Genomic DNA, 15,823 nt, shown 5'->3' on the forward strand with positions numbered 1-15,823 from the left:
TGAGGAGTGACTGAGCTGTGAAGAAAGAGATGAGAAACCCTCATCCCTCTGAATTACTTGTGTCAGAATATTTTAACCATAGTACTATGGATAGTAAATTATCCTTATTAACAGGAAATACATCTCAGATTGGAATCTGAGCAATCAGATGGTCAGAGAAAAAAGGCTTTGACTCACTCCTCATCTTTTAAACATAAAGGACAGCTTTTCTATGTGAAAGTCAGTTTTCAAGATAGCCTTAGGGAATAAGAGTCTGCAGCATCAAATCCCACTGCACAGCCGGGGTGCACGCAACCCAGGTCTTCCTGATCCCAAATCCCTAGTCCTGTCCAACACACGCTGCCACGCTGAGGTCATTTGCAATTGCTCTCTCAGAAGGTCCGGGGAAGGGGAAAGGAGCTAGATAGGATGGGATGGGACGCAAGGAGGCTGAGAAAATGAAGGCCTTTCCACTTTAAGTTCAGCGTTCGAACACATCCAGCCATCCCAGGCCCCTGTGAAGAAGAGATGAAATTTACATTACTTCAGTTACAGGAAAAAAACAAAAGTTTACAGCTTCATGTCCTAGAAACCCTCACAATAGAATAAGAACTGAGCCCACGCCAAGGGATGGAGGCGCCTATTAGAATGGGAACAGAGTTCAATGCCCTTGAAGGCCCCATATCAAAATGTAAACAGAACTTGAGGAATTACTGCAGCCCTTCTGGAGGTCCCCGATACAAGCCCTTAAAACTAAGCAAAAACCCACCTCGTGGTCCAAGTCCCTGCTCCGCTGTGTCTGGTGTACTTGGACGCAGGCTCGAGTTTGGAAATCAACCCTTGTGGGTTTGCATCAGTGTCAGCTCCATAGTGGTTTCTTGGATTCGCAATCTTGGGCACAACATCCCCATGTCCCCTCCCACCTGGGCTGAACCCTTATCCCCTCCCACCCAGGCTGACCCTCAGTCACCTCCTCGCCCACAACAGCTGGGCACAGGCCCTCACACAGGTCCCACGGGCACGGTGGGCACTCCCACCATGCCCGGCCTCCCAGGGGAAGGAAGGGGGTTTTGGCAGGACACACTCCCATGGTGGCTCCAGGGCTCCCTGGCCAGCATGGCAGCTCGTGACAGGTGGGGGTCTGTGTCCCTGACACCTGCTCCTCCTCCCCGGTTTTCCCACAGGAAATGAAGGAGGAGGTCCTGGTCTCCTCCAGGGGCATCACCCAGGTAGACTTGGACGTCAACAGGACATTCGGCAGCCACACCGTATTTTGGGATGGCTAGGGGGTCGGGTGAGGCTGCTGGGCCAGGGGGCTTCGGGGCCCCGTGGGAGGCCCGGGGCCTTCTGGGTAGGGAAAACAGATTTCTGAGGCCGGGGGGAGCAATAGCAGCCAACAAAACACTGCTCCATGGTAGGATGCTGGGGATGACCCCGTGCCCACACTCCCGGTGCCTCGGGGATGAGGAGGCCAGTAGGATGGGGCCTCCAGGGGCTGCCATGGGAGCTGAACGCCAAAGGGGAGAGGGATGGCCCCCTGAGAAGCAGGGGATGGGGTGGGGGACGTGGGGGGCAGGAACCGGACCTGGGGGCCAGGCGGCCTGGCCGCGGCTGGAGCAGGACACACATCGATCCCATGAGGGTCGGACGGGTCAGAGTGAGACCCACTCTCGTAGCTTTATATATTTCTAAATTCTATGCATTTCATTTGAGACAAATTGCAATTTGAAAACATACATAGTATAATGACCCCCAGATAATGCCCCCAGTCCAGCCAGGGCCCTGCACTGACCACACGGAGCCCCAGGGGCAGGTGTCACAGCAAACTCCAGACTGGAGTCTCCTTTAAGTGTAGACGTCTCCTTGTGCATCTTAGAGGAAGGAGATGCCCTTTTTCCACAGCCCTCCCACGACATACCCATCATCACCACTCCCACACCATCCCCCTACATCATCATCCCCAATGGCATCCCACAGACTCCATCCCTGTCAAAACCACGCATCCCCACACAATTCCCACGCACACCATACCCCAACACCATCACCCCTACACCATTCCCCACTCTCCACCACCACCATACCCCTGCCCCCACACCATCTACCACCACACCATTGACCCCCAGCACGGACCCAGCTCAGGTGCCCCCTGTGGGACATGCTCAGCCTCCCTGGGGTTCTCTGGATACCTTGATCCCATTAGAAGCCTGGGTGTCCCATAGAGTACCCATGGGTTGCAGGGAGGAGGGAAGACAGGGAGCCCCCAAGAGGGTGGGTGCAGGTGAGTGGTGCAGAGGACCCACTGTGCCCTGCCTCCGCCCACTGTCCCTCATTTAGGGCGGCACACCCTGCATAGGACACCAGCTCTTAACCCATGGGGATCTGGGCTGGCCTGGCCCTGGGCTCTGTGAGGGCTGGGGTGATTTGAGCCCTCACCCCAGGCCCAACACAAAGACTAATGGGATCCAGCCCACATGGCCCTGGCCAGGCCTGGATTCTGGCCCCGGACTGAAGGAGCCCTCTCACAGCTGGATGTTGACTCCTGGGCCCTGGGGCAGGATGGTGGGCCCCACCTGCACCCACACCAGGAGGCAGGCTCCTCCTGGTGCTGGGGCCCCAGGGATCCCGAGGCCGGGGTCTAGCTGCCCTGCGGGGCCCAGCACAGAAGCCCATGAGGTGCAGGTCCAGGTCAGCTCTGCTGTTCTCTGAACTGTCTCTCAGACTGAAATCTCAGGACACACGCCCCCACCCAGAGTCCACACCTGCTACCAGGTGGGGGACTCCAGCACCCGCCCCCCAACCCATGTCATTCTTGCCCTCCCTTAAAGGACAGTAAGGTCTCCCTCCCCAGGGGAAGGTGTGCACCCTCGACTCTGAGCCCGTTTACTGTAGAAAGTCAATAAAGTGTTGTGGTGAGAAAATGCCCAGCCAGCCCATTTCTGTGTCTCCCAGAACACTGTTCACGGGGCATGGAAAGACATCAAGAGAGGAGGAGGGGGTACCACCTTGGCCCCACCACCCCTGCAGGGGCGCGACTAGGAACACCCAGCTGACGTCCCCACGTGCCTTCCACAGGTGGCCAGATGCCAGGTTGAGGACCTGACAGACTTTACTGGGACTCAGGCTGTGCCCCACGGGCCAGGAGGGCCTGGGACAGAGTGACAGCCAAGAAGCCTCAGGTCACCAGGGTTTGTGCAAAGCGACTCGGATGTCTGTGCTCCCTCTGTCCAGGAGGTCGTGGCTGGCCAGGTATGGGGCACTTCCTCCCCTCCCCACATCCCCTTGCCTATGAGCCTGGGGCAGAGAGGGCCTGCAGGGCAGTCAGCATGGCCCTAGAAGGGATGTCAGGACAGTAGTCCCTTGTGTTGTGCCCAAGATTGTGAAACCGAGAAACCACTGAGGGGCCAACACCGATGCAAACTCCCAAGGCTTTCTTTACAACCTGGAGCTTGTGTCCAAGTACACCCGACACAGCGGAGCAGGGACTTAGACCCTGAGACTAAGAGGCATAGCAGCTTTATAGGGACCAGTGGACCATGGGATATGCAGACATTTGCAGTCATGTCAGTTCACACGCAGGTGGCCAATTGAATTGCACCTTACCCTATAGTATCCACTTGAGCTGGTCTATTACTTTGGTCAGAATCAGCGCACAGATTTGGTGGGCACAAAGCGGGGTTCACTGTTATGAGCTGATTTCTGATTAGGGTGTGCCCAGCAATCTGACTAGGGTGGGGCAGCGCCTTAAGCCATAATCAGGTGATGAGGGGGTCATAGGGGAGGTGGCGGGTGTAGCGCAAAATGGAATCAGTCCTGCTCTGAATGCTCAGGGGGAGGAGACTTTTGTTAAATTTCCTGGGTCCCACACTTGCAGCTCATGCACCTGGGCCACCCGCACCAGGTGGACTCAGCGTGCACACCTTGTGGTGCTGGATCTCTCACACTACCGTGTGGAGGGTACCCTCCTTGCCCGAGTGAGTAGGAGCTTGGTGAGCATGGGACTCGACCTGAAGGCCAGGCAGCACAGGAGACTGAGGAACCCCATCCCCGTCCCCACCCCGATTCCCACACACAGGCAGCCCCAGGGCTCCCTTCCATGTGCACCCACCTCCTCAGGAGCACCCCCCAGAGCGGCCCTGAGGTCTGGCTCCCTGCTGGAGAGGCATCAGGGAGAAGAGAAGCACATGGTGCTTGGGAGGACCCACTGCAGGCCCTAGGAATGTGGTCAAGCTGGAACTTCCATCTCAGCAGACACTCCAGCGGAAAGTCATTGCATGAGCCAGCACACAGGGTCGGCCAGGAGACCCCAGTAGCCGCCCAGCTCCAGCACCAGAAATGATGCTGTGCCCACCATTTTGGCGTTTGGGTGACCCAGCCAGAGGATCCGATAGCTGCACGTGATAGCTGCATGTGATAGACACACACACACCCCAAAACCAACAAAAATCAGAATCCCCCCAATGTTGTCAAACAGCAGCCGATGATTCCATACACGACGCTGTGGTCCCCAAAAGGATACATGGAAGATGTTATAAACCATGACTACAGAAGTGTCAGAGGTTCGGAGATGTGCCTGCTGGGTTCCAACAAGGAGCGCAGAGGGGCAGGAAGCATCCTATGGAGGGGGGCCCCCCTAGGAAAGGACACCAGGTCCCTGTGAAGGCTACAGAGGGTGAAATCTGTCCTCCTCCCTTTCAGCTTCTGGTTTTCCTCCTAAATGCCATTTTCTTCAATCATAACACCAAAAATTTATTTTATGTTTTTAAATTTCTTTTTATAAGAGTCTAATTTTTATAAATTCTTTCTTCAGCAAGGGTGTCATTCAGGATAGAAGGAGATATAAAGATTTCCCAGACAGGCAAAATATAAAGGAGTTCATGACCACTTAACCAATCCAGTAAGGGATTTTAAGAGGGACTCTTCTAGTGGGGGGAAAAAAAGAGACCAAAAGCAACAAAGACTAGAAAGGACCAGAGAAAGTCACTGGAAACACCAACTCTATGGGTAACACAAAAGCAGTAAGTTCATATCTTTCAATAATCACTCTGAATGCTGATAGACTAAATGCTCCAATCAAAAGATAGAGGGTATCAGAGTGGCTTAAAAAACAGGATCCGGGATGCCTGGGTGGCTCAGGTGTTGAGCCTCTGCCTTTGACTCCGGGTGTGATCCTGGAGTCTGGGATTGAGTCCCATAGTGTGCTAGTAGTGGGGAGCATGCTTCTCTCTCTGCCTAATTTTCTGCCTCTCTCTCTCTCTCTCTCTCATGCTTTCAAATATAAAATCGTTATTAAAACAACAAGATCCATCAGTATGCTGCCTACTAGATGCTCACGTTAGACCTATAGAAACCGGGAGATTGAAAGTCAGGGGATGGAAAATCATCTATCACGCTAATGGTTATGAAAAGAAAGCTGGAGAACCCATACTTATATCAGACTAACTAGATTTGAAACCAAACCCTGGGGGACAACTTGTGGCTCAGTGGTTGAGCATCTGCCTTCAGCTCAGGGTGTGATCCTGGGATCCCAGGATCGAGTCCCATATCGGCATCCCTTTGGGGAGCCTGTCTCTCCCTCTGCCTATGTTTCTGCCTCTGCTTCTCTTTGTATCTCTCAAAAATAAATAAATAAAATAAATCTCAAAAGAAAGAAAGAACAAATACTGTAAGAAGAGATGAAGAAGGACATTATTTCATAATTAAAAAGACTCTCTATCAGGATCAAACAACTAAATATTTATGCTGCCAACATGGCAGTACCTAAATATGGAAACCAATTAACAACAAACATACAGGAACACACTGATAATAATACACTGACAGGGGATTTCAACACCCACTTATGGAAATGGACTGATTGTCTATGCAGAAAATCAACAGGGGAACAATAACCTTGACACACTGGACCACAGGGACTCAACAGATATAGTCTGAACATTTGTTCCTAAAGCAGAATACACATTCCTTTCAAGTGCACATGGGACATTCTCCAGAAAAGATCATATCATGGGCCACAAATCAGCCCTCAACAGGTACAACCGGCAAGAGAAAAAACAATAACCATATGATCCTCTCATTAGATGCAGAGAAAGCATTTGACAAAATAGAGCATCCATTCATGATCAAAACACTTCAGGGGGTAGGGATAGAGGGAACAATCCTGGACATCTTAAAAGCCATCTAGGAAAAGCCCACAGCAAATATCATTCTCAATGGGGCAGCACTGGGAGCCTTTCCCCTAAGATCAGGAACAAGACAGGGATGTCCACTCTCACCACTGCTATTCAATGTAGTATTGGAAGTCCTAGCCTCAGCAATCAGACAACAAAAAGACATTAAAGGCATTCAAATTGGCAAAGAAGAAGTCAAACTCTCCCTCTTCGCCAATGACATGATACTCTACCTAGAAAACCCAAAACCCTCCCCGTGAAGATTGCTAGAACTCATACAGCAATTTGGTAGCGTGCCAGGATACAAATCAATGCCCAGAAATCAATGGCATTTCTATACACTAACAATGAGACTGAAGAAAGAGAAATTAAGGAGTCAATTTCATTTACAATTGCACCCAAAAGCATAAGATACCTAGGAATAAACCTAACCAAGGAGATAAATGTTCTATACCTAAAAACTATAGAAAACTTCTGAAAGAAATTGAGGAAGACACAAAGAGATGGAAAAATATTCCATGCTCATGGATTAGCAGAATTAATATTGTGAAAATGTCAATGTTACCCAGGCAATGTACACGTTTAATGCAATCCCTATCAAAGTACCATGGACTTTCTTCAGAGAGTTAGAACAAATTATTTTAAGATTTGTGTGGAATCAGAAAAGACCCCGAAAAGCCAGGGGAAGTTTATTTTATTTTATTTTTTATTTTTATTTATTTATGATAGTCACACAGAGAGAGAGAGAGAGAGGCAAAGACACAGGCAGAGAGAGAAGCAGGCTCCATGCACAGGGAGCCCTATGTGGGACTTGAACCCGGGTCTCCAGGATGGCACCCTGGGCCAACGGCAGGCGGCAAACCGCTGCGCCACCCAGGGATCCCAAGCCAGGGGAATTTTTAAAAAGAAAACCATATCTGGGGGCATCACAATGCCAGATTTCAGGTTGTACTACAAAGCTGTGGTCATCAAGACAGTGTGGTACTGGCATAAAAACACACATAGATCAATGGAACAGAATAGAGATCCCAGAAGTGGACCTTGAACTTTATGGTCAAGAAATATTCAATAAAGGAGGAAAGACTATCCATTGGAAGAAAGTCTCTTCAATAGATGGTGCTGGGAAAATTGGTCATCCACCTTCAGAAGAATGACACTAGACCACTCTCTTTCACCATAAACAAAGAAAAACTCAAAATGGATGAAAGATCTAAATGTGAGACAAGAGTCCATCAAAATCATAGAGGAGAACACAGGCAACACCCGTTTTAAACTTGGCCACAGCAACTTCTTGCAAGGTACATCCATGAAGGCAAAAGAAACAAAAGCAAAAGTGAACTATTGTGACTACATCAAGATAAGAATATTTTGCACAGCAAAGGATACAGTCAACAAAACTAAAAGACAACCTACAGCATGGGAGAAGATATATGCAAAAGACGTTTTAGATAAAGGGTTAGTTTCCAAGATCTATAAAGAACTTCTTAAAATCAACACCAAAGAGACAAACAATCCAATCATGAAATGGGCAAAAGACATGAAGAGAAATCTCACAGAGGAGGACATTGACATGGCCAACATGCACATGAAAACATGGTCTGCATCACTTGCCCTTAGGGATATACAAATCAAAACCACAATGAGATACCACCTCACACCAGTGAGAATGGGGAAAATTAACAAGGCAGGAAACCACAAATGTTGGAGAGGATGCGGAAAAAAGGGAAGACTCTTACACTGCTGGTGGGAATGTGAACTGGTGCAGTCACTCTGGAAAACTGTGTGGAGGTTCCTCAAAGAGTTTAAAATAGACCTGCCTGACGACTCAGCAATTGCACTGTTAGGGATTCACCCCAAAGATTCAGATGCAATGAAATGCCGGGACACCTGCACGCCGATGTTTATAGCAGAATGTCCACAATAGCCAACTGTGGCAGGAGCCTCGGTGTCCATCAAAAAATGAATGGATAAAGAAGATGTGACTTATGTATACAATGGAATATTACTGAGACATTAGAAACGACAAATACACAACATTTGCTTCAACGTGAATGGAACTGGAGGGTATTATGCTGAGTGAAGTAAGTCAATCAGAGAAGGACAAACAGTGTGTATGTTCTCATTCCTTTGGAGAATAAAAATAATACTGAAAGGGAATATAAGGGAATGGAGAAGAAACATTTGGGAAATATCAGAAAAGGAGAGAGATCATAAAGACTCCTAACTCTGGGAAAAGAACTAGGGTTGCTGGAAGGGGAGGAGGGAGGGGGGTGGGGGTGAATGGGTGACGGGCAGTGAGGGGGACACTTGACAGGATGAGCACTGCGTGTTATTCTGTATGTTGGTCAACTGAACACAAATAAAAAATAAATTTATTTTTTAAAAAAGATCAAACAACTACATATTTATGCTGCCAACATGGGAGTACAGAAATATAGAAACCAATTAACAACAAACGTACAGGAACACACTGATAATAATACAATGACAGGGGATTTTAACACCCACTTATGGCAATGGACCGATCGTCTATGCAGATAATCAACAGGGGAACAATAGCCTTGACACACTGGACCACAGGGACTCAACAGATATAGTCTGAACATTTCTTCCGAAAGCAGAATACACATTCCTTTCAAGTGCATATGGGAAACTCTCCAGAATAGATATCATGGACCACATATCAGCCCTCAACAGGTACAACAGGTACAAGAAGGATGGTATCACACCAGTACATTTTCGGACCATGAGGCTATGAAACTCGAAGTCGACAGTAAGAAAAAATTTGGAGAGACCAAAAATATGTTGAGTTTATGATCATCCTACTAGAGAAGGAATGGAGCAACCAGGAAATTAAAGAGGAAATTTAAAACAAATGAAAATGAAAACATGTTTCTTCAAACCTCTAGGATGTAGCAAGGACAGTCCTCGGAGGGAAGTAGATAGCAATACAGGCCTACCTCAAGAAACAAGAAGACTCCAATACACAACCCAACACTACACCTAAAGGAGCTGGAAAAGGAATAGGAAACAAAGCCTAAAGCCTACAGAAGAAGGGAAAAATAAAGATGAGAGCAGAAATAAAAAATACAGAAACAACAAAACAGTAGAATGGAATAATGAAACTAAGAAATGGTTCTTCAAAATAACTAAGAAAGTGGATCAAGCCCTAGCCAGCTTTATCAACAAGAAAACAGAAAAGAACTAAATAAATAAAATCACAAAAGAGAGAAGAGTGGTCACAATCAACACCAGAAAATAAGACAATTATAAGGGAAAAAAAAAAGACAATTATAAGGGAATACTATGAAAGATTATACGCAAACAAACTGGGAGACCAGGAAGAATTGGAGAGATCCCTAGAAATGTGCAAACGAGCAAAACTGAAACAGGAAGAAATAGAAAATGTGAGTAGACCCATTACAAGCAAAGGAATTCAATCAGAAAGGCACCTGGGTGCCTCAGTGGTTGAGCATCTGCTTTGGCTCACGTCATGATCCCGGGGTCCTGGGGAATCATGTCCCATATCAGGCTCCCTGCATAGAGCCTCATTTTCCCCCTGCCTATACCCCTGCCTCTCTGTGTCTCACATGAATACATAAATAAAATCTTTGAAAAAGAAAAAAGATAAAAAGATGAGAAAGGATCCAAATAAAATCACAAATGAGATAAGAGAAATAACAACCAACACTAGAGAAATACAAATGTTTATAAGAGAACATTATGAAATATTATATGCCAGCAACCTAGAACCTGGAAGAAATAGATCAATTCCTGGAAATATATAACATAGCAAAAATGAAAAAGGAAGAAATAAGAAACTTGAACAGACAGATAACCAGCAACGAAATTGAATCAGGAATCAAGAATCTCCCAACAGGAGATGCTTAGATCAATAGAATAGAATGGAATGCCAAAACAAGATACAAACCTGTAACTCTATGATCCATTAATCGACAACAAGGCAGCAAGGAACATCCAATGGCACAAAGACAGTCTCTTCAACAAACTCTAACACTGACCCCAGGATAAGAACAAATGGTGTTGGGAAATTCAGGCAGCCACATGCAGAAGAATGAAACCGGACCACTTTCTTACACAATATATATATAAAATAAATTCAAAATGCATGAAAGACCTAAATGTGAGGCCTGAAACCATACAAAGAAGAAAAGATAGGCAACAAAGTCTTTGACATTGGCCATTGGATCTTCTTTCTAGATATGCCTCTGAGTTGAGGGAAACAAAAGCAAAAATACTCTTGGGACTTCGTGAAATTCAAAAGCTTCTGCAAAGTGAAAGAAACAACCAACGCTAAAACGCAGCATACAAAATGAAAGGAGATATTTGTAAACAACACATCCAATAAACAGTATGCAAAATACGTAAAGCAAATATATATCTCAGCATCCTAAACACAAATTATCCAACTGCAGATGGGCAGAAGAAATGGACTTTGTCTCTGACAATACAACCAGATGGCCACCAGACATCGAAAGACACTCAGCGTCACCCATCATCAGGGAAATGGAAATGAAAACCACAATAAGATGTCACCTGACAGCCATCAGAATGGCTACAATTAACAACAGAAGAAACAACAGGTGTTGTTGAGGCTATAGAGTAGAGGAAGCCCCCTTACACTCCTGGTGGGCATGCGAACAGGTGCAGCCACTGTGGAAAACACTGTGGGAGGTCCTCGAGAAGTTAAAAATAGGGGATCCCTGGGTGGTACAGGGGTTTGGCACCTGCCTTTGGCCCATGTCGCGATCCTGGAGACCCAGGATCGAATCCCATGTCGGATTCACAGTGCACGGAGCCTGCTTCTCCCTCTGCCTGTGTCTCTGCCTCTCTCTGTGTGACTATCATAAAAAAATTTTTAAAAAGAAGTTAAAAATAGAGCTACCCTACGATTCCAAAATTGCAGAGCTACGTATTTACCCCGAGGATACAAAAGTCGTTTAGTAGATTCCAAGTGGGACACGCAGCCCATTGTTTGTAGCAGCGTTATCAACAAAAGCCAAACTGTGGATACAGCCCAGATGTCCATCGACTGATGAATGGGCACAGACGATGTGGTAAATATACCCACTGCGACATCACTGGGTCATCAGAAGGGATGAAATGAAGCCATTTACAATGACGTGGGAGAAGTGGAAAGGACTTATGCTTAATGAACTCAGTCAGTCAGAGAAAGATACCAAATGCCATACAATTGCATTTACATGTAAATTTTAAGAAACCAGACAAACTGGCAAAGGGGCAAAGGGGGGATGAGAGAAGCAAACAAAGAAACACACTCTTAACCACAGAGAATCAACTAATAAATACCAGAGGAAGGTGAGGGAGATGGGGAATCAGGGGATGGGGATAGTGGAGGGCACCTGTGGCCAGTACCAGGCGTTGTATCCAAGGGTTGAATCACTATGTGGTAAACCTGAAACTATATCATTCTGTGTATACAAACAGGAATTCAAGTAAAACTAAAATAATAATAGGTAGTATTGATGAAACATGTATGCACTAGAGATAAAATCAGAAAGGCAACTGAAAAATCCAAATAAAGTCTTTAGAGCCACAAATCCCCTCCTTAGCTCAGCTCGGGAGAAGCATGCCATGTCTATTCTCACCCCAGCATATTCTCAGACCATAATGCCTTGAAATTAGAACTAAATCAGAACAAAAAGTTTGGAAGGACCTCAAACACGTGGAGGTTAAGGACCATCCTGCTAAAAGATGAAAGGGTCAATCAGGAAATTAAGGAAGAATTAAAAAGATTCATGGAAATTAATGAGAATGAAGATACAACCGTTCAAAATGTTTGGGATGCAGCCAAAGCAGTCCTAAGGGGGAAATACATCGCAATACAACCATCCATTCAAAAACTGGAAAGAACTCAAATACAAAAGCTAACCTTACACATAAAGGAGCTAGAGAAAAAACAGCAAATAGATCCTACACCGAGGAGAAGAAGGGAGTTAATAAAGATTCGAGCAGAACTCAACGAAATCGAGACCAGAAGAACTGTGGAACAGATCAACAGAACCAGGAGTTGGTTCTTTGAAAGAATTAATAAGATAGATAAACCATTAGCCAGCCTTATTAAAAAGAAGAGAGAGAAGACTGAAATTAATAAAATCATGAATGAGAAAGGAGAGATCACTACCAACACCAAGGAAATACAAACGATTTTAAAAACATATTATGAACAGCTATATGCCAATAAATTAGGCAATCTAGAAGAAATGGACGCATTCCTGGAAAGCCAGAAACTACCAAAACTGGAACAGGAAGAAATAGAAAACCTTAACAGGCCAATAACAAGGGAGGAAATTGAAGCAGTCATCAAAAACCTCCCAAGACACAAAAGTCCAGGGCCAGATGGCTTCCCAGGGGAATTCTATCAAACATTTAAAGAAGAAACCATACTTATTCTCCTCAAGCTGTTTGGAAAGATAGAAAGAGATGGAGTACTTCCAAATTCGTTCTATGAGGCCAGCATCACCTTAATTCCAAAACCAGACAAAGACCCCACCAAAAAGGAGAATTACAGATTCTCTGGGGAGGCCAGTGACTTGGTGGAGTCAGGCTATCTTTGAACCCAAAACCTAAATAGAGTGCATAAAACTAAACGGCCCAAGATGCTAGGAGTCCCAGTGCAGGCACAAGCCAAGACCCAAACTCTAACCATTCACAGACATAACACTAACCCTACATTTAATCCTAATGTTAACCTAACCCTTAAATAAGACCCATCACTAATCGAAAACCAAACACAAACCCCAAGACCAAAACACATTCACTGAACCTTCCTGCCAAACCTCAACCTAACTCCTAAACCTATTCTAAACCCTTAACCCTGACCCCTACCTTAAATCTAACCCTAACCCTAACCTCTAAACTTAACTTAATGTACTCAAATCCTTTTCCTGACCTTAACCTGTACCCTAACCCTAACCCTCTAATACTAATCCTATCTCATACCCCCAACTTTACCCTAACCCGTACCCTAAAACTAACCCCTAGCCCACTCCCAAAACGTATCTCTTACCCTGTTCCAAAACCATACCCTGACCCTGACCCAGACCTGTCCCTAACCCTAACCAAGCAATAACCCTAACCCTAGTCCTAACCCCTATCCCAACCCTAACCCTCGCCCTAATTCTAAACCTAGCCCTAACTATAACCCTAACCCCTCACCCTAACCCCTAACCCTAACTCACACCCTAACACCTAACCCTAACTGCAAACCTAACCCCAACCCTAACTCGAACCATCACCCTAACCCCAACTCCTAACCTCCTGCCTTAAACCCTGGAGCCTAAACCCTAACCCTAACAGTAAATCCTGTCCCTTACCCTAACCCCCATCCTAACTGTTAACTACTGACCATTACCCTTATGCCTCACCTAACTTCTAATCTGTAACCATAAGCATAATCACTAACACCTAACATATAACCTAAGGCTAACCACCAACTGCCTCCCCTCCCCTAACCCTACCATTCATTCTATCCTTTCACTTACCCTGTGGTTCTGAGGAGTCCCTTCTGATGTAGACGTGGCCCCCAATGGCTCCTCCAGAGTCCTACAGGGGGTCCAAGCGAGCCGGACTCCTGTGAGTGTGGACATGGCCCAACATGTTCCTGAGTCATAGTCAGCAGGTCCTGAGGACGCCGGGTCTCCTGTCATTGTGGACTATGTCTCACATCCTCTGGAAGCCTCACAGCAGGTCCTCAGGAAGCCAGGGGCTCCTGTCAGTCTGGACATGGCCCCACGTCCCCTAGAAAACTCACCGCAGGTCCTGAGGGGGCTGTGGGCTCCTGTCAGCATACACGCAGCCCCATATGTCCTGAAGCCAAAGTGCTGGTCCTGAGGAGGACGGGGTTCCTGTCAGGGTTGACGTGGCCCCACATTTTCCTCAAGCCTCACCATAAGACCTGAGGAGGCTCGGGGATCCTGTCAGCATGGATGTGGCACATAATCTTCCCAAACCTTCACAGTGGGTTCTGAGAAGCCTGGAGAATCCTGTCAGTGTGGATGCGGCACCCACATTTTTCTTAGGCCTCACCACAGGCCCTGACAAGGCTGGGGTCTTCTGTCCCCATGGACGCATCCCCATATTTCCCCAAGTCTACAACGGGGGTCCTGAGGAAGTCACCGTCCTGTTGTGTCCATGTGGCCCCAAGTCCTCCTGAAGTGTCACCAAGGGTTCTGAGGAGGCCGGGGCTCCTGTAACCATGAATGCAGCCCCCAGATTCCAGAAGCCTCAACTTATGTCCTGAGGGGCCTGGGAGCTCCTGCCAGAGTGGATGTCGCACCATATCTTCCTGAAGCCTCCCCGCAGGTCCTGAGGTGGCTCAGGGGCTCCTGTCAGTGTAGATGCGGGCCCATATCTTCCTGAAACCTCCCTGCGGGTCCTGAGGTGGCTCAGGGCTCCTGTCAATGTGGATGTGGGCCTACATCTTCTTGAAGACTCCCTGCTGGTCCTGAGGCAGCCCAGGGGCTCCTGTCAGGGTGGATGCGGGCCCACATCTTCCTAAAGCCTCACCGCGGGTCCTGAGGAGACTGGGGCTCCTGTCAGCATGAATGCGACCCAATTTCCCCCTGGAGACTTCCTGCGGGTCCTGTGGAGGCTGCAGCTCATCAGCGTAGATGCGTCCCCACGTCCCCCTCAGGCCTCCCCAGCACAGGCTGGCTCATGTTAGTGCAGGCAGAGGAGGCCTACTGCACATGCCTGCCCCATGGGAGGGGCCTGGCTTGGGCCCACCCTGTGGGACACTCAGGCGCTGCAGGAGGCTGTGCAGGAAGCTGTGCAGGAGGCACCGGGTGCTCCATGTGCCCCACCTGCCTCCTTTCAGGGTCCAGCTGGGGCCTGTTAGTTTCGGAAACATCTCACTGAAAAGGAGCCCAACACCCGGCTTCCCCAGAAATACTTAAGGACAAGGAATTGGAGCCCACAGGTTGTGAAATGAAATGTGGACCAGACTTTTACCACGTCCTGCAAAACTCACTCAACCCTCTTCCACTGTGGGCGGGACCGTGGGTTCATGCAGCCGCCCTGGAAACAGTGTGGAGGCCCCTCAGGAAGTTACAAATAGAGCCGCCCTGTGACGAGCAGGTGAACTGCCTGGAGCTCACTCCAAAGATACAGATGCAGTGAGACTTGGGACACCTGCACCCCAATGTCCACTGCAGCTGGTCCACAGTAGCCACACTGTGGGAGGAGACTCGGTGCCCTCTGCCAGATGATGGATAAAGAGGATGGGAGATAGATGATGGTCATAGAGAGAGGAATGGTACTCAGCTATCAAAGAGAAGGAAATCTTGCCATTTGCAATGATGTGGATAGAACTAAAGGGAAAATGTTAAGTGAAGTAAGTCACTCGGGAAAGAGAATGACCGTGTGGTGTCATTCATAGGTAGAATTAAAGAAGCAAAGCAGATGAACATCAGTGAAGGGAAGGAGAAACAAATAAGATCAAAACAGATGCAGGAAATACAGACTCTTAATGATAGGAAATGAACTGAGGGTCGCTGGAGGGGTGGGGGCATAACAGGGGAAATAGGAAAGTGCTGCGTCTCACTCTGTCCTGCTTCTCCAATACTGGTTTGCTGTCAGGGGTTATTTGTTGAGGAGGATGGATGTTATGGGTTTTTTTCCTATTTCTAGGGTCT

The sequence above is a fragment of the Canis aureus genome, chromosome 36, assembly GCF_053574225.1.
Source record: "Canis aureus isolate CA01 chromosome 36, VMU_Caureus_v.1.0, whole genome shotgun sequence".
Classification (NCBI taxonomy): domain Eukaryota; kingdom Metazoa; phylum Chordata; class Mammalia; order Carnivora; family Canidae; genus Canis; species Canis aureus.